Here is a 24,438-nt window from a genome sequence, read left to right on the forward strand (position 1 = left end):
GTCTATCAATAAAATAGAATTAAGACCAAGAGATAAACACTTATACATATGATTAATTGATTTCCTGCAAGTGTTCCAGGATAATTTAATGAGAGGAAAAATAGTCTTTTCAAAAAATGTTCAAAGGCTTATTAAGAAACAGTTCCCATTACCAGATAAAAGTAAACCATGCCGGGGCGCCTGGTGGCTCAGTCAGTTAAGAGTCCGACTTCAGCTCAGGTCATGATATCACGGTTCATGGGTTCAGGCCCCGCGTCGGGCTCTGTGCTGACAGCTTGGAGCCTGGAGCCTGCTTCAGATTCTGTGTCTCCCTTTCTCTCTGCCCCTCCCCTGCTCACGCTATCTGTCTCCATCTCTCAAAAATAAATAAGTGTAAAAAAAAAAAAAAAGTAAACCATGCCTATACAGTAGAATTTCATTGCCACTGCCCCAGAAACATACTTTAGCAGTCTTCTCAATACACTTGTTTGTAGGTAGACTAAGAGTAGCAGGAAGAAAAAAAAATGTTCAGTGAAGTTGACTATGCCTGCTGCTATTACAACAACCTGCCCTAGTATCTTTGAAGGTAGCTTTACCTGGCATTGGGGACTATTTTATTTTGAAATTCCAAACAATTCACATTCAATTCATTGTAGTAATGAAGCCTATTTTAACCGCCCCCCCAACAACAACAAACAAAAACAAAAACAAACAACAACAGAAAACATGTGCTTAAGCTACTTAAAAATCTCCAAGAACCACTTTGGCAGAGTATGAAAAATGCAAACTGCTTTCTGAGAAGTCACATAATATGAGGATTTTATCAATGTTACTCTGGCAATGCTGCTGTGATGACAGGATTTGACTTCTCTGCCTTTAGAATACAAAAAAAAGAGGGAGTTTGGATCAGTACAAATCTATGGTTCACAGACTATTTCTGAGCTTTCAGTCAAAAACTCTTGCAAGAGGCATACTCTATAATTAATTAAAACACAAACTGCTTGCCTCACACTTGACTAATAAAGAAGCTGATACATACAGAGATAGATGTCTTGATTTTATTATATCCCATTTTTATAATTTCATCCACATTCTCCTAACTAAAAACCTTTTCTTAACAACTTAAACAAGAAAAGAAAGAAAAGGAAGAAAAGAGGGAGGGAGAGAGGAAGAATCCGGTCTTTTAATGTAGTCTTTTAAACTTTGTGTTCTAATTGATGTACTTCTATAGAACTTAAAAAATTGATTTAACTAATTAAAATCATTGTATCTCTACAACGTTCCTGGGTCTAAAGGCAATGACTTAGTATGTTCCTTTCAATTTCCAGTTTTCCATGACATAAAACTGCCTAATCTTCAAAAAACCTTACGAAATGCAAATGTTCAGGTCTATATCATAATCAGAAAGAAAACAGTAAACTTCAATATATACCTAAGCGGAGAATGCCATTGTATACGTATGTGAAGGAAACACGTAAAATCAGCAGAACTAGATTGCTCTCTGCCCTGAGAGACTGTGCAGAGAAGGGGGCAGCGGAATCCTAGCAGAAGCAAAGCACAGATATATTTACCCTCAGAAGAGAGTCTCAACCTATATGTCAAATACTAGTCTGAGACCTGACAGAGTAGATATGTGTCAACTAAACAACTCAAAGAAAAGGACTTCAAAGTGAATGCGACAAGAGGAGGTAATCTTGGAAGGCAATGTTTCATGAGGAGGGTAAAATATCTTTGAAGAGGAGATATCTCTCAGAGGACCAGTAATAAAATAAAAATTATATATAAAAAAAAAGAAGGATGCAAGAGGTAGAAATTAAAAGTCCCCCAGAGGGGCACATAGGTGGCTCAATCGGTTACCCCTCTTACTCTTGATTTCCACTCAGGTCATGATCCCACAGTTGTGGGATTGAGCCCCCCTGTCAGGCTTCAGAGAGCCTGCTTCAGATTCTCTCCCTCTCTCCACATTCTCTGCCCCCTCCCCTGTTCATGCACATGCTCACTCTCTCTCTCAAAAATAAATTGCAAAATACATACATACATACATACATACATACATACATACATACATGCCAACCACAGAAAAAGAATATCACAAAATTAGAATTCTGACCCCACCCCCAAAATAAAACAAAGTATCATCCATTAATGTGAAGCTTCACTGGATGAAACAAAAATGATCTGGGACTTCAGTAACATAGGAATATGGGGCAAAAATTTGCTTTGATCAAGTTTGATTTAGATATTTTCCTCAAGGAACATCTAAAACATCAAAGACTCAGTGGTACCTAAAATGGTGAAGCCCATACATTAGGTGGTAAATATATGTCATGTCTTAACTTTAACATTTGTACAAAGAAGAAGCCAGTGTAAACAAAATCCCTGGTTATTCCTTCATTTTTCACTGTGTACCTCAAGGTTTATATATATTCAGAAATAATACTAGTTCCCCAAAAGTTCTTTCAAAGAGAATATAAATATGTATAATACAAGTTGCACAATTTATCAGGATTTAGGAATGCCAGAGATAGAAAGAAATTAATCTAAATTACCAAAAACAAAACAAAACAAAACAAACAAACAAAAAAAAACAACAAAACATGGTTCTACTTCTCATCTTTGGTTGATCTCAATGTACTTCAAAGCATGACCTTACAGTCATAAGCCTAACTATCAATGAGGCTCAAAATCTTGTGACAAAACACTTTCACTCCTTTTAGAGGTATCAGAAGTCCTGGTCCTTTAACACCTGTGTTAGAGAAAAATTCAATGGGCTCTTTTGTGTCTCTAATAGCTTATATAAAAGGTTTTCTCAGGTGAGTAGTCATTTGTGATATTCACTTGCTCAAAAAAACATCCCTTTTTGATCGATGGTGCCCTTGTGACATTGGGCAGAAGAGTAGACTAACTTTGATTGATGAAAGAGAAAAAACTGTACTATATAAGAACGTGATCTAGAGGAGAATCTGTGGTTATTCATTCCTGTTATATAATTTTCTTTTTCCATCCTGCTAAAGTTCCTATAGCTACATACCCCAGGAAAAGGGACAAAATATTTGTATCTACACTTACATTCAAATATTAGGGTCTTATTAAATCAAAACAAACTCTAAAACAAATATATTGAATCTACTTTCATTGTTAGCTGCTTTTAGAGTAAATCTGTATCTCATCTTCAATAGGACCAGATAATATTACATGCACAATCCAATCCAATGTATGCCCCTAAATCAAAATTCACAAGAAAATTCTGGTTTTATTTGCCTCCCTTAGGTCTGAAAGACTTAACAAACGTATTGATTCCTAGGAAACAAATGTCAGCAACAGAACTGCATTGATAAATAGGAAAATACATAAACAGACTCATAATAAAAGCATTCTGGGATAATATTAATTTAGTAACATGCCATAGTCTCAACCAAATCTGGGACATACTTGAAATTATACATTTAAAAAATCCACTTAGGGATAACAATGCAATGTCTTTTAATCCATTATTTAATAAATTTATATAATCAATGGATTTGACTCCTCTGCACTGAACCATACTATTATAAACACATACACGTGTATAATGCCCTCAGACTAGAAATTGTATATTTTACTATATGAATTATATCCTATGGCTAGTGTTAATCAGAAACTGTCCTGTGTGACACAGCCCTTAGTGGAAATAGTTAACTATGGAGAATCAACGTCAAATGGGGTAAAATTTTACTTCAGTTATGCCATCTGATTCTTGAGAAGAAGCACAAAGAAACATTTGGATCAATTCATTTAGATGGTTAAGCAGAATGTACTCATCTTAAAATAAAGGTACAGAGCAGAGATTCAACTAAATTTTGGAAGCTTGCCCAGAATCCTTTCATTTGCAACATATTTAAAAATCCTAGTAATTCCATCTGTATTCAGTGACTTAATTATTCATTAATTCATTTAGCAAACATTAATGGATCACCTTTTGTGTGTCAGGCAATCTGTAAAATGGTCTCTATGCAGACACTATACTTGGCTTTAAGGATCACACTGGTAGCGGCCGTTTTCCTTCATTCAGGAATGATGAAATTGAGAGATTTGCAGCTCCCAATTGCAATAAACACTTTATTAAAAAAATTTTTTTGAGTATACTTGACACACAACGTTACATTAGTTTCAGTTATACAACACAGTGATTCAACTTCTCCATAGTTATGCTATGTTCACCACAAGGGTAGCTGCCATCTGTCACTATGAAACCCTATCCAAATATCACTGACTATTGAAAATGTCAAAAATAACAGTTGATAGTAATAGGCAGAACGCTAGTTTTCAGAAATGATGCTATATGACAACTAAAGTCTAAACCTGAATGCTTAGCTAATTCCTTACAATTAGTAATGTGAATTTCTAAAAGGATTAACGTTTAAGAATATATAGCAAAGGGGTGCCTGGATGACTCAGTCGGTTGAGCGTCCGCCATCGGCTCAGGTCATGATCTCGCGGTCTGTGAATTCGAGCGTAGCATCGGGCTCTGTGCTGACAGCTCGGAGCCTGGAGCCTGCTTCGGATTCTGTGTCTCCCTCCCTCTCTGCCCCTCCCCCACTCATGCTCTGTCTCTCTGTGAGAAATAAACATTAAAAAATATTAAAAAAAAGAATATATAGCAAAGGTCTAAGTGACAACAGGATAATTTATTGAAACATCTATTCACTTTCTTTTCCCAATTTTAAAATACTATAGTATAAAAACAAAATGTTCTATGTAGCTATTTTATTAGATTAATAATTAATTAGATAAGTTGAAAGTCACGAGGAAAGTTCTACTTCTAGTTATCTATTTGTGTATTATAATAGTTACCACTTAGTGACTTCTTCCTTATTTATTATTTCATATTTGTTAATACTATTAAATCTGACAGCAATAAGGAGGTGCTAAGATTTTGCTATTTAATATGTAAGGAAATTGAAACAAGGAGGTTAACTTTCCCTAGCTTACTTAATCTAGTGAATAGGGGAGCCAGTGTCCCAATGTCAACAGTCTGACTCTACTGACCATGTCTTAATATTTTCACTGTTTTGTATAGATATAAGTATGCATATTTACATAGTATTTTATACATTTAAGTGCTATTTATCAATATATATACATGGTTTTGTTTTTTGTTTTGTTTTTCCTCTTGATCAAGAGGCAATAACATGTTGAATAGTGTATCGCAAGAGTTTGCAAGTTTAAGAAAAAAGTTAATAAAGCATCTTTGAATACATTTTAATTTTTTTCATGTTTATTTATTTATGTTGAGAGAGTGAGAGAGCGAGACAGCGAGCAGGGGAGAAGCAGAAAGGGAATGGGAGAGAGAAAATCGCAAGCAGGCTCTGCGTTGTAAGTGCAGAGCCCGACCCTGGGCTCAGACCTACTCAGGGTGAGATAATGATCAAGCAGAAATCAAGAGTCAGATGCTTAACCAACTGAGCCACCCAGGTGCCCCTGAATACATTTTAAATCAAAACAGTAAGGAAACCTACTAAGTAGAAGACAGAAGAAATTTGAGTACAGATCTTAAAGTTTTACTTCTTGCAATGAAAAAACAAAAACAGCATTGTTATCTATATAAATGATTCATCATCACATTCACTCGGATTCCCACTTCTTTAGTTTTGATATATGTGCAGTTTTTCAGAAATATTCATAGTATTGATGTTTAGTTGATGTCTTAAGATTACTTTCTTAACTTTTCCTTTTGGATTATGAATCACTTTTAAAGATTATCCCAATTGAATCTTTTTCCAAATGTTAAGCCTTACTTATTGTCTGTCTAAATCTCATAAGACTATAAATAGACCATCTTTATTCATACCTTCACAATGTGATAAAATGAGAAAGCAGCATGTGGCTTATATAAATATACTGAATTTGAAAACAACCCAAATAATGACCATGCTAATGAATACAAATCGGTGTAAACTTGTGATAATTTCCAATATTGAGATCAATATATTTCTCTTATGAGAGTGGTTCTCATGAAAATATACATCATTTTAATGCCATCTATGTTCATAAAATACCTCAATTCTATTTAGTTTAAGTGATTTAATCTTCAGTAAGCTTTATCTTATTATAAGTCTAAAGCTTTTAAGACTGGAAAGTAATTTGGTAACATCCAATCCTTTTAAGGTTTGAAGATTTTTTACCTTAACCTTTAGAATGTTATGATTTATGCATGATCGCATCTTTCCAAAGGTTAAAAGCAAGGTACAACCATACATGGTACCAAGAGACTAACCCATATTCCCTACTTTTATCCCCATCTTCAAAATAGATTCATCTCATACATCTCAGTGGAACTTAATTATATTTTTCTAATTCTCTAAATGTTTTTGTTAAACTAAAAAGTTCGTAAGTTAATGGTTCCATTTTACCTTACTGTGTTTGCATTTTAAGAATATAATGGTAACGAGAAACAGAAATTTCTACTAAACAACACATTTCTTCCTTTCAATCCTATTATAAATCAGCACATAGGCTAGCATCACAATGCTAAATAGCATCTGCTTTGTTTTTAACTTACTCTGTTTTCTCAGGAAATGCAAAATTTTGTGATAGGTATGACAACAATCATTCATTTTTATACCCTACTTCTAACAAATTCATTTTCATTGAAGTTTGGAAATTATCTCCTCCAACTCTGCCAAGTTATTTACATTCTAATTTGACACATTACATCGTCCCTTTTGAATCGTTATAATGACCTTTGTGATAGTGTCATCTTAATTTTTTAAAGTATGTATCATATATATTTCGGTCATTTGTGTGACTATTGACCCGTCTAATCCATGAAGCTGTGTGCTCATAATTTTTATCGGGTAATCATATCTGCTTCGATGAGTCCACCTTTCAAACACTGGCACAACTATGATGCCAGGCTTTACAAGACTCACCAATTGATTTTCTGGGTCCAAAAGAGATTAGAGCCAAATCTTCAAGTATACTAAGTCATTTTCAACAGTAAAACTGAAAGAGTATAAAGAAGGAAAAAACTACACATGTATCATAAAACTGTTTGAAATCACTCTTTTGGACACACACACACACACATACACACAAAAGCCAAAATGGTTAAAAACAAAAAAATATGATCTCTTATTGTACCAGGATCTTGGTTTTTTTTTTTTCTTGATACCAGTAAATGTTGGGTTTTTTGGCTCGAACATTCTCCCCACATATAACCATCAACTTTGCTTCTGGTAATTCTTTAATTCTCATCTTCGATGCCACCTTCTCTGAAAAGCATCCTTTTACTTCCATTATTGTTTGTTTATTCCATTTTCTTGAATTTCACGCTCCCATATGAGATTATGGAATATTTATTTATTTTTGCCTGTATGACTACTCTGTAGACAAACTGTATATGAGAGAAATAAGACACTATCTTTTTTTCTGTTCTATGCCAGTTTATCCTCCAAAAATTGTATAATACATGGATGGATGGATGGTGGATGGACACTTATTCAGATCACTTAATTGAAGTCTGCATACCTCCTTTTTCTCCCTTTATGTTCTAAAAAGTCATTATCTTAGGAAACAACAGGCTTTCTCTAGAAATTCACATATCTGGCCATTATCTCTTTCTATCACATAAGGTTTTTCCCTCTCTTTCCATTATAAGTAGACATACTTAGCAAAGGGATGCTTTGGAGATGACATCCTCCATAAAACTAATCTGAGCGAAAAAGTTCTATATGCTCTTATTCAAGCTTCTCCCTAGGCAATAAGGACTAAAAACCATACGTATTTCAGAAAGTAAAATATAGTATGTGATAAATACTTCACATGTAGCTTCTGTCAGCTTCCTTTTGTTGATAAATTATGTCAATGTATGTATGTCATAGAAGCACATTATAAATGATATTTATAATGTTATATTACAAAGAAAATAGAGAAAAATAATAAAAACAGAAATAATAGTAATTACCCTTTGCAATTTAAAATAAACTGTATGAACTGTTTTATACATAGTAATGCTCACTAGCTTCTCTTTGGGAGATATTTATAGTTTTCTTATTGCAGATCTAATAAATTCATTCATCCTTATTCATTCTTTTTTTTTAAGATTTATTTTTGACAGAGAGAGACACAGCGTGAGCAAGGGAGGGGCAGAGAGAGAGGGAGACACAGAATTCAAAGCCGGCTCCAGACTCTGGGCTCCATGCTATCAGCACAGAGCCCAAGGCGGGGCTCGAACTCACAAACTGTTATATCATGACCTGAGCCTAAGTCGGACGCTTAACCAACTGAGCCAACCAGGCGCCCCTTTGCCTATTCATTCTTTAAATTTTTTTTTTAATGTTTAGTTATTTCTGAGACAGAGAGACAGAGAGCATGAGTGGGGAAGGGGCGGACAGAGAGGGAGGCACAGAACCCGAAGCAGGCTCCAGGCTCTGTCAGCACAGAGCCCAACGCAGGGCTCGAACTCACAAACCATGAGATCATGACCTGAGCCGAAGTCAGTTGCTCAACCGACTAAGCCACCCAGGTGCCCCTGCTTATTCATTCTCAAGACAGCATAATTAAATTTATCTATAACTAAAAGAAAATAAAGGGATAAATATTCATACATATATCCCCCTGCACAATTATGTATAAATAATTACAAAGACTCTCTGTACATATTTGTAATACTTTAATTCAAGTTTAAGGCTCAAAATTCAAATTTAAGACTTTTAACAGTCTTTGTTTCAGTATTTCTTATAAGAACTATTTTTGTTTTAAGATCTCTAATTGTGTGCACTGTAAGCTTACAAGACTAAGATCAAAGTTGTTCTTCTAAATTTCTGAAGAAAATATGTCTAAGAAGGAATATATTTCTTTAAAATGCATCTCAACAAAAGGGAATTCAATGTTTTTACCAAGCCTTAATAAGAAATAGTACATGCAACGTAAGAAAATGCTAATGCAAATAAGTATATTTTCAATTAGAGGAGTGTTCAACTTCAGAACCACAGTAACATGGTATCAGTCAATGAAATTCTTTTGTTATGCTTTTCTGTAGTAATAACAGTCCGTGTGAGGAACTTTGGGTGTGCATGTGTATGAACATCCACATAGTATTTAAGACCAAGAACAAGAGGGGCGCCTGGGTGGCGCAGTCAGTTAAGCGTCCAACTTCAGCCAGGTCACGATCTCGCGGTCCGTGAGTTCGAGCCCCGCGTCGGGCTCTGGGCTGATGGCTCGGAGCCTGGAGCCTGTTTCCGATCCTGTGTCTCCCTCTCTCTCTGCCCCTCCCCCGTTCATGCTCTGTCTCTCTCTGTCCCAAAAATAAATAAACGTTGAAAAAAAAAATTAAAAAAAAAAAAAAAAGACCAAGAACAAGAGTTCCAAGACATCAAGAGTGAGACTGTAACTTTTCTAGTTAACACTTTACTGCTTTTAAAGCAGTATTATTACTGCTTATTATTTTAAAATAAGTGTATTATGTATTAACTATAAGTAATAATAATTAATAATACACTTAATACTTATTAATACACTTATTATTTTAAAATAAATGTATTATTGTATTTATTAACCATAAATATTAATCAATAATAATACACTTAATACTTATTAATAATACACTTGTTATTTAAAAATAAGTGTATATCCCTTCTCAACTTTTTTTTTTTACATATCACAATATTTCTTCTTTGGGAAAACTGAAAAATAATTCTTAGGAAAAGGATAAAAATTGTATTCTCTTTCTCAGTTAAATTACAATAAAATAAAGAAGTCAATAAAAATGCTTACAACTGGAAAAACAAAGTGCGACCTAGATCTGTAGGTGAGAAAAACAAAGACATTTTATTAAGTTCTTCTAAATATGAGTGTCTCCAGGTGTACCGGTTATTTTTCCAGCATATAAACAGTATTACTTCATGCATTGTGATTAAATTGCCTGGTTATTCAACTGAATTGGTAAGCTATTTTTATCCAAATTGTTGAAAGGTTGTTACATTTGACAAAGTCATGGTAAATTCTATCATGATGGTAGCTATTCTAATGCACGGGGATTAGACAGGTAGATAAGTAGGTATAGATATAGACTTCCAAATTTGTATACACACACAATAGTGTTAGTAATTTTATCCCTACTGCCCATAATGCAAGCCCAATGTGAATAAATGACAATGACAGAATGACAGCTGGTCAAAGTGAACTTAGTTGACTTTGCTGAGTTTACAGTATTCAAAATTTAAGAATATGTTTTGCCCAGGTTATTTTGTTTTGATCTCTCAATTTCCCTCTTGTTACCATGCCATGACCTCAAGGAAACATAAAGAAAAGCAAGAAAACACTACTACTTTTATCCATCCTACGCTAAAATATTATTTAGTTACATCCACATTTTATTTATAATGGAGACGGAAGGTATTATCCTTAGTGTGCCCTCGCCTCCACTTGTCATGTTTCTTGGTGTTTTTGTAATTATTCACTGCTGCTTCTAACAACTGAATGGACTTTTCAAGAAACTGATAATTAAGATGAAGAGTTACCCGTACTCATTTTTCAATTCACTGTAACTAGATTCTCTCCTAAAACATTCCCATTACTCTCATCAAGGTCACCCATGAAGACTTGGAGGAAGGGTCAGAATAAGAGAGTCACAGACTATCAGATGGCCTCTCCCCAGTTAAGAGAACCCCTCCCTCCACTTAGGCTTTTAAGTAATGAGGATATGAGGGTTAATCATGGTCCCACTTACCCTATTTGTAACCCTGGGATATAGTACTACCTCTTCTGTTACCCTGCACATAGCCTACATCTTTTAAAATTATTACTTCGTTATTTTCAAATTACCAAATTTGTGTCTGCCACCTGTTGCCTTCAGGACCCCTGATTGGCAATCCATTTCTTTTTCAAACTACATTTCCTCTCATCGGCTCCAGTAGTAGTCGCTCCTGCTTTCCTTTCTATAATCATGGTTCGTGGAACTCATCCTGTTCCATACCCTGGCCTTTGCATTTTAGTGTTTTCTAGATGCTCCCCCTTATATTTCTTCCTAACACTCTCTCTCCATTCACTGTCCCATTGTTTAAATTGCCATCTATATTCAAATAAATTACTTACATCTTTCTTCAGCTTGGATGTCACACTCAACTTCTGGTCCAAGGTGCATATTAAGTGATAACTCCTATGTGTTCCCAAACTGATCACGCTATCTTCCGTCTCCCACATTTATTTATTTCTGAATTTGTTGAATTATACTCCATCTACCCAGCTGCTCAAGCTAAGAAACTGTGCTGTCATTGGCTAAGTCTAATTCCCTGCCTCCACTCATGAAATTCTATCACGTCTGTCTATAATTGTTCCTTCAGTACTGCCCCTTCATTACACTTCCGTTACTATTAATTTAGTTCAAGCACAAATTAATACTTGAACTGAATTATGCCAGTTCCTTTGTTACTAAAATCTATTATGGCGTTTCATGCCTCAGGGTTTCACTCAGGCTATTACTTGGGCCCTTATTTCTAAATATTGATCTTTGCCTGACTGACTCTGATTCTCACATATGTGCTTAGCTTCAGTGAAGTCACCATTCTCTACAGAAAGCTTCCCTGTGTCCTCCCATCCTCGGTTACATGCTTCAGTGTGGTTCTGTAGCACACTCTTCAAACATCTACTGAAGCATTTATCATAGTGGCGGGTAAATATCTGTTCATTTATCTTTGAAACCAAGGATATTGACATATGTATGTTTAATTACTGATATAACACCTGTAACAGTATAAGCAAGCATTCTGTTAATTATTACATGAAAGAAGAAAAAAGACACAAACTCCACTCTTCAATAACTTATTTTAGGAAGTGTGCAGATACATTTAATTGCTATAAGTTCTGCTAACTTCACTGAAGTTAGCAGATTGCTCCTGCAGGTGCTATGGTGCCCCAAGATGCAGTATTCCATACCATATGGACTAGTTTTTAAACGTGAAATTCAAAATAGAATGAGAAAAGTTAAAATCATTTTGAGGTTATGTAAGTAAAGAATTAGATGCTTAATATAATTTTTACTCTAAATAAGTTCTCTTTCTTTTTAATGGATACATCACTGAAAGAGCTGATATTGCATAACGAGAGAAGAAATGGGCACAGAAAAAGAGCTTTGGATTAGGCTGAGATTGTCCTTAATTTCCTTTCTCTTCAAAGTTCCCATTAATGGGCAATATCTGTATCCTTTGAAAAGACATTCTAAGTAAACAAGGGCTAAGATCAATTCTGCTCTCAGCCTGCAATAAAACTGTCATAGAGATTTACCAAATAAAATAAAATAATGATCGGCAAAGAGGCGCAGGATCAGCAGCTCAGTCAGACTAATGATATTGAAGGGTCTCACCAGCAGGAAGAAAGAGGCAACTTTACCATTATATAAAAAGTAGCACTTGTTATTATTGTGTGTTGATTTTTGTGTTTTCTTTTCAGCTATAAATTGCAGAATTCAGACTTTAAGTATTTGTAGATGAAACAAGGAACATAAACTTAAATACTTCTCCTTGGAGAGGAATCAATAGTTACAGTTCTCTCTTTTAAGTCAATATTTTATACTCTCACACAACGGAGCACCATATCAATACTCTTAACGTCAGTGTTGTACTCATCCTTATTTAGCCACTTGTTCGCGAAGTGTCCTCTGATTATAGTAAAAACATCTGCCGTGGATTCCAAATAAAGCTCCACAGTAAAAAATAACAGACCATTAACAGTAACTTAATGAGGATATTTCTACTTCCTAAACTTAAAATTTAATCATCACTTAATTACACAAAGCATCACCTATCTAAAATAAGAAATACCACTAAATTTATGATGGGGAATGCATCTGTCCCTTCCATCTAAATGCAATGACAATGAAGAATTCAGATTTAAGTGTCCACAATTTTAATCTAATTTAATCATTAAATAAAAATAAAATAAAAGAGTATCTCAGAAATAGGACTTCAATTACTACATGGATATGATAAAATGAATACATGGTATTATTCATCCTTTAAAAAGGAGGAATTCCTGCCATTTGTGACAACATAAATGAAACCACAGGACATTATGCTAATTGAAACAAAGTAGACAAATACTGCATGATTCCCCTTATATGAGATATATAAAATAATCCAACTTATGGATGGATAGAATTTAATAAGCGGTTGCCAGGGGCTATGGGGGGGGGGAAATGGGTAACTAATACATAATGAAGTTGCAGTTATGCAAGAGATCAATAAGTCCTAGAAAGCTACTATACAACATGGTGCCTGTAGTTAACAATACCGTCTTAAACACATCAAAATTTGCTAAGATGATATATCTCCTATCTTTTAATGTTTTTTTAGAGAGAGAGAGAGAGAGAGAGAGAGAGAGAGAGAGAACACAAGCAGGGGAGGGGCAGAGCACGAGACAGAGACACAGAATCTGAAAAAGCCCATCACGGGGCTCAAACTCACAGACCACGAAATGATGACCCGGGCCAAAGTCAGACACTCAACTGACGGAGCCACCCAGGCACCCCAGATGATAGCTCTCAAATTAAGTATTCTTACTACATGTGCACGCGTGCACACACACACACCACAAAGAGACACAAGGAAACTCTGGGAGGGGGTGAATATACCTATAACCTTGGTTGGAGTAATGGTATCATAGATGTTTGTATATATTGAAACTCATCAAATTGTGCACATTACAGAAGTGCAGTTCTTTGTGTATCGAGTATACTTGAAGGAAGCTGTTTAAAAATAAAAGAAAGAAACGTTTCAATGCATGCCTAATGTAACCTAGGAAAATATTTACAGTGGTTATTTCACTGAGGCTCCGTGTGTGTGTAATAGCCACCAGTTTCCAACTACTGATCAAATTATATAATCAATTCATTAGTCATTGATATTTTTCATATTCTACTAAGCTAAATTATTTTGGTCTTGATAAAGGTGAAATGAACCAGGTAAAAACAGCCTGAAGGCACACAGGCTTATAATAAAATCAAGCCTGGATCTTGGTAGTCTCATCTTTGCCCTTCCAGGGAGAATACTTAGTTTCTCTTTTTAACTCAACTTTTCCCTCAGTACTTTAAGTAGATTTCGGAATTTATGGGTACTTGAGTAGCCCAAGACTGATCTTATAGGCCTCACCATTAAATCACTCCACATTTTAATTCAATTCTAAGGAGGGTTTCTTTTCCAATAATTCTATTTGCTTACCATCTTAAAGCCCCAGATACTAACATGACTTAGTTTTAGCCAATAAAATTTTGGCCTGTCTACCCACAAATTCCTATCTAGTTTATGCCCACCATCCTAGATCATTTCTCTGCAAAGCTACAGCTCTACTTTCACTATCCTGTAACCTACAGAATAAGTGAGACTTGCTGTATATCCCAATGCCTCAGAGTATGATATATATTGAGAAAACTGTTGGGTGCTTGTTTCAACTTTCAAATATTACAATACCACATTTAGGGATATCCTTACTTTGAATTTTAAATGATACCTGGGAGGTAAGATTTAACATATTCAAATACGATTCACTGTATTTTGGCCGCAGTGCAGAACCATTTCAGAAATGACATGTTATTTCCTAACGCACAGCTCCAATCAAGTCCTGAAGTCAATGAATTCTGGTCTCATTCAGTGATGGCAGATAAAGACTGATTATCACTGGTCTACCACATTATAAAGAAGCAGCCACAAGATTCAGACTTCAGTCCCCTGATCATGACAGATGATGAACTGCTATTCCCCCAACTATGGATTCTGAAGAAGCAGAACAGGGCTAGATGCGAATTTTTTTTTTTCCATAATACCACAAGATTTGATTCCAAATGCTGTTTAAATCAGGCAGAGAGGGGCGCCTGGGTGGCGCAGTCGGTTAAGCGTCCGACTTCAGCCAGGTCACGATCTCGCGCTCCGTGAGTTCGAGCCCCGCGTCAGGCTCTGGGCTGATGGCTCGGAGCCTGGAGCCTGTTTCCGATTCTGTGTCTCCCTCTCTCTCTGCCCCTCCCCCGTTCATGCTCTGTCTCTCTCTGTCCCAAAAATAAATTTAAAAAAACGTTGAAAAAAGAAAAAAAAATGTTTAAAAAAAAAATCAGGCAGAGAGATGGTTCTTTCTCAAATCAGTGTCTGCCAAATTGATGAAGCAGGGCTAGGGACCAGGTTAAACAATGCCCCATAATTTTACTCCCAAGGAACCTAGCCTTAAGTCACTGCGTGAGGGGGCTTTCTGCTGTAGAGGCAATTCCTGTAGGGGCTGGCAAATAAGTTCTGAATTTCAGTGACTGGACCACAAATACGCCTTTCAGGAAGATCACAGCAGCACACCCCAGTGTCCAGCTCACATTTTGAATGTCATCTGTTTTGAATCCACGTTAATTGGGTGCATACCTATTTAGAATTGTTGTACCTTTCTGGTGGATCAAATCTTCATCAACATGAAATGTTACTCTTTGCCAAAAGTAATGCTTTATTCCTTACAGTTTACTTTATCTTATATTAAGTTACAGAAGCTTTTTTTGGGTGGGTATATACAAGGTTTATCTTTTTCCATCAATTCACTTTCCAAGAATTTCGTTTCCTTACATTTAAAGCCTGTCTTTTGGAAGCAACATATTAAAATTCCAATTTGAAATATTCATCTTTTAGTTGATTTTCTGGCCTCATATTAATTTGATGTGCTTAGTGATACATTTGGTTTCACATCTACCTTCTCACCATTTGTGCGATATTTAACTTATCTTCTATTCTTTCTGTCCCCTTGTTTCCCTCCTTCTGGATGGATCAAACACTTTATTATTTTACTTTAATATTATTTTTTCATTCTTTTAAAATAAAACAACTTTGTTATTTTAATTGGTCTATGATTTAAACATATATTCTGTACTAACTCTAGTATAAACCAAAGGCTAATTTTATCCTACCTTAATAGCAGTGGAACTTAGAACACTATATAGCCATCTACGGCCCTCCAAGTTTGGACATTATTTTATATTATTTTCCATGTTTGGATGCTACATGGATTTTAACTTCCAAAGTGTATTTCAAGTTTTGTTTTGTAAGGAAATATTTATTTACATTTACTTTCATGGTAAATTTTCATTGCTGCTCATTTTTACTATATTACTATGGTTCCATACAGAGCTTTCACTCCATTTAATATAGGGTTTAAAGCGAGGATATCAGTAATTCTCACAATTTTGTTTCTATGCAAATATACATATTTTCTCCTCTCATTATTTTTTTTTCTTTGGTTTTAAATAGTAGACCAAACTTGAAACAATCCAACATGCAATGATATAGATGAATTTCAAAATCATTAGGCTCAATGAAAGAAGCCATATAGGAAAAAAAAATCCTATGTGATTTCATATATTATCTGTTTTCAAAACACTAGAAAATGGAAACTAATCTGTAGTGACTACAACGTCAGTCTTGCTGGGCCTGAGACCAGGAAGAATGGACTATAAAAATGTCTTAACTATAGAGAACAAATTGAGGGTTACTGGAGGGGATGTGGGTGGGGGGATGGGTTAAATAGGTGATGGGGATTAAGGAGGGCACTTGTTGTGATGAGCACTGGGTGTTGTATATAAGTGTTGAATCACTAAATTGTACACCTGAAATTATTATTACTGTATGTTAACTAACTAGAATTTAAATAAAACTTGAAATAAAAAAACACAAACAAAAAAAAATGTCTGAGGTATCTCTTTTGGGTGATCAAAGTTCTGAAATTTGAGATTTTTGTTTATTCAGAGATGAAACTACTGTCAGAACTCACTTTACTGTACATTTTAAATATATGTGGCTTATTGTACATAAATCATAAATGTATGTAGTTTATTATACATAAATCTAATGAATTTTAAAAGAAGGCCAAGTTAGGAGGATTATCTCTCCTGGTTACTAAGAATTACTGTATGGGGCACCTGGGTGGCTCATTCGGTTGAGTGTCTGACTCTTGATTTCTGCTCAGGTCACGATCTCAGGGTCGTAGGATCAAGACCTGCATCTGGCTCCATGCTGAGCGGGAAGCCTGTTTTAGATTCCCTCTCCCTCCCTCCCTCCCTCCTTCCTTCCCTCCCTCCCTCTCTCTCTCTCTCCTCTCCCTCTGCCCCTCTCCTCTACTTGCACTCTCTCGCTCTCTCTAGAAATTAAAAAATATAATAAAAATAAAAGAATTAATATAAATTTGTACCTATTACGAGAGCAGTCTGACATAAGGAGAGATAAGTCAATCAAAAGTAATAGTTTAGAAATAGTATAGTTATATACATTTAATATAATTGCATATAGATGGGCATAAAGATAAACATATAATCATGTATTATATAATTATTATGTTATATATACTTTATATGTTTCAAGTATAATGTGTAATATATTATAATATACATACATAATATATACTTTTTATATGTGTTATAATGACTTTTTACTAAAATTTTAGACTGCTGTATATTGTATTTTTTTTTCTCTTTTTTTTTATTTTTTTTTTTCAACGTTTATTTATTTTTGGGACAGAGAGAGACAGAGCATGAACGGGGGAGGGGCAGAGAGAGAGAGGGAGACACAGAATCGGAAACAGGCTCCAGGCTCTGAGCCATCAGCCCAGAGCCCGACGCGGGGCTCGAACTCACGGACCGCGAGATCGTGACCTGGCTGAAGTCGGACGCTTAGCCGACTGCGCCACCCAGGCGCCCCATGTATATTGTATTATCTTGGATTTAATCAACTGAGATTTGGCAATAATTAATATCAATTCCAGGAGATTGTCAGTACATTTGGACAACACACTTTCATAATTGTCATCTGATAATATATTAAATATCAAACCTTATGTCATAAAATATGTTAACTGAATATTTATATTATACATTTTATTGTAACCACTTCTAAATGGAAATGAAGTATTTCATAGAATACCTAAAGATTTATTACCATAAAATGCCAGAAACAAATTATATTTTTAAATATATGCTTACATGGCCTTCCTGAGCATGTTTCTATATTTCTTATTGTTTTATCATCCCAATTTATCAATTTACTTTTCTTTCTCTTTCTTTTCATTTGATTTTTTTTAATGCAACTACCCAAAATAGGCATGCATATTATTGTATCCCAGTAAAAATGGACTCTGAGAGGTCCTGATATAAGGCAGGCAGTTATTTCTTATTATTAATTGCCCCTCCCAAGTGATTTCTCATCAGTTGTGTTAAAGTACTTGAAAACTACTCATAAAGGAAAAATGAAAAAAGAATATGCCTTGTACACTGGAAGAAATTATCCTCCTTTGAAGGTTTCTTTATAGATTGTCAAATATAACCACACTGGCACATCTTAGCCTTTTCCACATAATACATGATGAATCTTCTTGCCCCCAGATTCTTCTATCACTATACAACCTTGCTTTACAAATTTAACTTTTTATTACCATTAAAAGGAGCATGTATTAGCTACTTTAGATGAGGCTACTTTAATTTGGAATTTCAAGCAACAATTTCAAGATTAGACGCACTGGAGACCCAAACGCTTGTTAAAGCAGATAAATCAAAGTGGGGTGTTTCTTTGCCATATGAAGGAAAAGAGGATAATAAACCAACTAAGATGAGACAAACAATACAAGATAATACAATCCTAAAGAGAAAGACAGGATTCTAGTAACAAGGGTTATAAATATCAGTTTAAAATCACAAGGCGAAATCATTTCTGCTACATGGTAATTTTAATATGATAACATAATTCTATTTATTCTTCTGTCAAATTCACTCAATATTGTTCTCCCCAAATCTAGTTCTACAAAGTTTCAAAACTCCCTGATGTAGTCAGCTTGATTCCCAATTAATATTCACCATTTTGGTGAGTCCCTTGAAACATGCTTTTGTTGTCATAGATTTTTTAAAGAAGCAGAATATATATGTGTATATTATACTCTACACATACCACATTGATCAAATACAATCATTCCTGTAGATACTACTTAATGGCAATAATTTTGATAAAATAATTTTTCAAAATTATCTTTCTACAAAATTTTGTCTTCAGGTTTAAAAAATGTAGACAAACTACCAAACCAGTTTTCATAATTTCATGTCATTTTAGGTAATGAGCTATAATTACATTCATTCATCTCTTTCAGCATATACTACACTTTCAAATTCCAAAATAAATTATCTTACTGCACATAGTTTTAAGAAAATATATATGCAGAACATGTAACTAAATGAGAAGATTCTGTTTTGTTTTGTTTTTTAACAAATTACTAGAAAAATTTAGAGTAAGGATTTGAGCATGATAATCTAATAAGGAAACAAATACTTAAGCCTGAATGCGTCAGGCTTTCAAAACAAGGATAAATGTACTACATATGAAGTATACTACTTATTTTATAATAACAGAAGGACATCGGAAATATATGTGCTGTAAATAATGAGCATTACTGTTTTCACTGAACAAAGTGAATCTACGATTCCAATCATTTTAAAGAATAAGCCATATGCCACTTTCCCAGAAACTCTTGACCCCAAATTTTCAATCCTTTTCCCTTCCAGACGTGACCAACCAGCCATTTGCCACTGCCTGTGATTCACACCCACACACATATATACACACATTACCTTTGGGCACAAAGTGAAGGATCATTTTATCTACTAGAAGTTCTAGCTGTAATGAAAATTTATTTTCATCCTTCTCTTTCAAGGTTTTTGTTGAACTGGACTACAGTACATTCTGGCTTGTAACAACAGACCCATCCCATTCATTGATGAATCAAGTCTGACTTCTTTCCTTCATCATTTCTTCATAATGGAAGTACTCTGCCCCAGTATAGCCACAGGGTTGAGTTGAAAGGGGCATCAATAGTCGTCTGCTCAGGGCTCCTGGGTGGCTCAGTCGGTTGAGCATCCGACTTCAGCTCAGGTTATGATCTCACAGTGAGTTTGAGCCCCACATCGGACTCTGTGCTGACAGCTCAGAGCCTGGAGTCTGCTTCAGAGTCTGTCTCCCTCTCTCTCTGCCCCTCCCCTGCTCATGCTCTGTCTCTGTCTCAAAAATAAATAAATTAATTACAAAAAATAGTCATCTGTTCTACTTACTCCTGCAGTTTGTGTTTTCTTTCTAACTTTGCTTGTGACCAATCTATGAAATAGAAGTTACATTTTTCAGTGGACTGATGCCCCATTTAAACTTAAGACAATACATCTGTTCACTTACAGCAGCTCTGGCCACATGGTCACTTGATATTCTATGGCAAGATGTTTTGTCTCTACCAAGGCCCAATAGCATGCCAATATTCCATGGATCTACTCTTAATAGACTTGGGACAGTACCCCATTTTATTACCTAAAGCTCATATGCCCTACCTCTAAGGGCAGAGTAGTAGTGGTGGAGCAGGGACCACCCAAACTTTACTCTCAACCCAAACTTTTAATCCACAACACTAGAGTTGTATTCTCCTTTTCCTATTTTTTCAGTTTTCAGAGTAATTGCAGTCCATTTGTGAGAGAACAAAGGGAAATCATGATCACTTTTACTTTCTTTGAGGATCTGGCCTCTCCTTCAGTCAATGGTTTCAGGTGTAAAAACTGATTCAGGCCTGGAAAAGTTTGTGATTTTTTTTTTCTATTGCAATGTCTCTCAGACTCCTGATCATCTATCCTGGATTGTTTTTGATAACATATATTGAGCAATATCATCAATATTAGCCACTCATCCATTTTACCTTTTTCTATTAAGTATCTGCATAATTCTTAGGTCCCTGATGTCACTCTGACCTTGCTGTTCATTATAAAATAGCATCACCATGCTTTGATTGTTAAGCACCAATACCTGGCCTCTACTATTTTGAGATCCCATCCTCCCTATTGCTCTCAGGGACCTTGATTCTTAAAATAATCACTTGCTGATAGTGCTGACCAACAATGAGTTTCATAGTGATACTGGTATGCTCTTCATGAGTATATATGTTATTACCTCCATCTCTCACTAATCTACACTCAATATCATCATAAGGGTACATAAAAGAAGACTGCATATTCAGCCATCTTCCTTATTTCAAAAATATCACAAGGTATCCAAAACCAAAACAGAAGTGATAAAGGAAGAAATACAACAGCCCATAAATTGTGGGAAGGAAGTCAAGGACTAACAAATCAAAGTTGAATAGGAATACTATACAACAACCAACAAAGAGACTTGAAGGAAATATAATTCATTATATATATATGTGTGTGTATAAATATATATATATATATACATATATACACACACATATATATATAATTCAAGGCATAAAATAATACTTTAATGATTATTCCATGCTGCAAAATATCTTAAAAGCAAATGAATTAAATAAAACAAAAGTCAATTAGAAGATCATAAAAAAAAACAGATTTAAATAAAACCAATGACAAATAGGAAAATAAGCAAGGGCCAAAACAACAGGATTAAAGAAAAAAATAATAAAGTACAAACTGTTTTGCAACGGGTTTTCTGCCAGAACACAAGCGTCATTAAAACCACCTCTAGGTGCGCCTGGGTGGCGCAGTTGGTTAAGCGTCCGACTTCAGCCAGGTCACGATCTCGCGGTCCGTGAGTTCGAGCCCCGCATCAGGCTCTGGGCTGATGGCTCAGAGCCTGGAGCCTGTTTCCGATTCTGTGTCTCCCTCTCTCTCTGCCCCTCGCCCGTTCATGCTCTGTCTCTCTCTGTCCCAAAAACATAAATAAACGTTGAAAAAAAATTAAAAAAAAAAAAACCACCTCTAAACCTAAACCAAAATGGGAAAGGAAAAGACTCATATCAACATCGTCATCACTGGACACGTAGATTTGGGCAAGTCTACCACTAATGGTCATCTGATCACAAATGTGGTGAGATTGACAAAAGAACTATCAAAAAATTTGAGGAGGAGGCTGCTGAGATGGGAAAGGGCTCCTTCAAGTCTGCCTTGGTCTTGGATAAACTGAAAGCCGAACGTGAAGGTGGTTATCACCTGTGGAAATTTGAGACCAGCAAGTTTTATGTGACCATCATTGATGCTCCAGGACAGAGATTTTACCAAAAATATGATTACAGGCATATCTCAGACCGACTCTGCTATCCTGATCGTTGCTGCTGGTGTTGGCAAATTTGAAGCATGTATCTCCAAGAATGGGCAGACCTGTGAGCATGGCCTTCTGGCTTACACACTGGGTGTAAAACAACTTCTTGTTGGTGTTAACAAAATGAATTCCACTGAGCCAACCTACAGCCAGAAGAGATACAAGGAAATCGGTAAGGAAGTCAGCACCTACATTAAGAAAATTGGCTACAACCCTGACACAGTAGCATTTGTGCCAATTTCTGGTCGGAATGGTGACAACATGCCGGAGCCAAGTGCTAACATGCCTTGGTTCAAGGGATGGAAAGTCACCCGTAAAGATGGCAATGCCAGTGGAACCACACTGCTTGAAGCTCTGGATTGCATTCTGCCAGCTGCTTGTCCAACTGACAAGCCCTTGTGTCTGCCCCTACAGGATGTCTACAAAATTGGTGGTATTAGTACTGTCCCTATGGGTCTAGTGGAGACTGGTGTTCTTAAGCCAGGCATGGTGGTCACTTTTGCTCCAGTCAATGTTACAACTGAAGTTAAAGTCTGTTGAAATGCACCATGAAGCTTTGAGTGAGGCTCTTCCTGGAGACAATGTGGACTTCAATGTCAACAAGGTATCTGTCAAAGATGTTCATCGTGGAAACGTGGCTTGTGATAGCAAAAGTGACCTACCAATGGAAGCAGCTGGCTTCACAGCTCAGGTGATTATCCTGAACCATCCAGGCCAAATCAGTGCTGGATATGCACCTGTGCTGCACTGTGCCTGCAAGTTTGCTGAGCTGAAGGAGAAGATTGACCATCATTCTGGAAAAAAAGCTGGAAGATGGTCCCAAATTCTTGAAATATGGTGATGCTGCCATCATTGATATGGTTCCTGGAAAGTCCATGTGTGTTGACAGCTTCTCTGACTATCCTCCTCTGGGCCGTTTTGCTATTCATGACATGAGATAGACGGTTGCTGTGGGTGTCATCAAAGCAGTGGACAAGAAGGCAGCTGGACCTGGCAAGGTCACCAAGTCTGCCCAGAAAGCTCGGAAGGCTAAATGAATATTATCCCCAATACCTACTACCCCAGTCTTAATCAGTGGTGGAAGAACAGTCTCAGAACTGTTTGTGTCAATTGGCCACTTAGGCGTAATAGTAAAAGACTGGTTAATGATAACAAGGCATTGTCAAGCCTTCAGAAGGGAAGGAAAATGTTTTGTGGACAATTTGGGGTTTTTTGTGTGTGGCAGTTTTAAGTTATTAGTTTTTAAAATCAGTACTTTTTAATGGAAACAACTTGACCAAAAATCTGTCATAGAATTTTGAGACCCAATAAAACAAAAGTTTAATGAGAAACCTGTGTCTTCTTTTGGTCAACACGGTAACCTTGTACTATTCAGGTAAAAGATTAAGAGTTGCCCATAACCTGTTCCTGGTGTTAATATCTGCTGAAACTGAGAAATGGGTTAATGGGTTGTTTTCCCCTGGGCTGGGAAACGTTTTTACCAGGTAAGGGAAAGAAATAAGCACATAGAGCTATGGGAAAAGGGGATCTGCAACATAGTTTAGAACAGTAACATCATTAAGGTAGGTTATAAATGGTTAAATTCTGTAATACCAAACTCAATGTGTTGCATATAAAATTTGTATACTGTCACTATTGAGTAAACTTGATACATTGTCATAATGGAGTTTCTTTGTTACTGGAATGCTTTGTTGCATTTATAAATCTTGTAGTTTAAAGTACCCTAAAAGGTCAGCCATTAAATAACATTATTATATTTAATGGTAGAGTTCATTGTACCCAAACTGTAGGAGAACAAAGTATATACTGGACGTTTACTGTCACTTGAGAACTAGAAACCCACCTCCAATAGGAATTTTCATCTAAGCCAAACTTGAGTGAGGAGGGAACATTGCTGCACTGGAGATTTAAAACCCAAAGTGGCAATACTCAACCTAAATGAGGACCTGTCTTGGACTGTAGGGTAAGCTTTGTTTTAAGTTGAAAATGTTTTCAAGATTTTGCTAAAGATGTCCTTCCAAAATCATTACCTAATGAGAAGCAATAAAAGAATGACCATTCCAAGTGAATTTGATGGATGGGTTGGAAAGTGAAGAGCTCATTAAACTCTACTGTGTTTATTTTGTAACTTCTATAAAGTGTATGTAGACTGGTAAATTAACAGTACTTTTCTTTGATTGACAACAATGTAGTCTTAAGTTCTTAGTTTTGGATAGCTGGCAAATCTCTTAAGGACACTGGTGCATTTGATAGAACATTCCATGCATCTTGACTATTTGGACGTTAATTCCTTAAGACCCTATTTGACCCCTAAATTTTAAGTTGCTTTGAAATAGGCAAAATCACAAGACACCTTGTATTTTATACTGCTAAC

At 35.8% G+C, this 24,438-nt stretch overlaps 1 pseudogene; it reads left to right on the forward strand.

The window, feature by feature from the left end:
• Positions 1-21,720: 21,720 nt before the first annotated feature.
• Positions 21,721-23,147, forward strand: LOC121034554 (elongation factor 1-alpha 1-like; annotated as a pseudogene).
• Positions 23,148-24,438: the final 1,291 nt, after the last annotated feature.

This window comes from Herpailurus yagouaroundi, unplaced genomic scaffold, assembly GCF_014898765.1.
Source record: "Herpailurus yagouaroundi ecotype Mexico unplaced genomic scaffold, PumYag 160, whole genome shotgun sequence".
Taxonomy (NCBI): domain Eukaryota; kingdom Metazoa; phylum Chordata; class Mammalia; order Carnivora; family Felidae; genus Herpailurus; species Herpailurus yagouaroundi.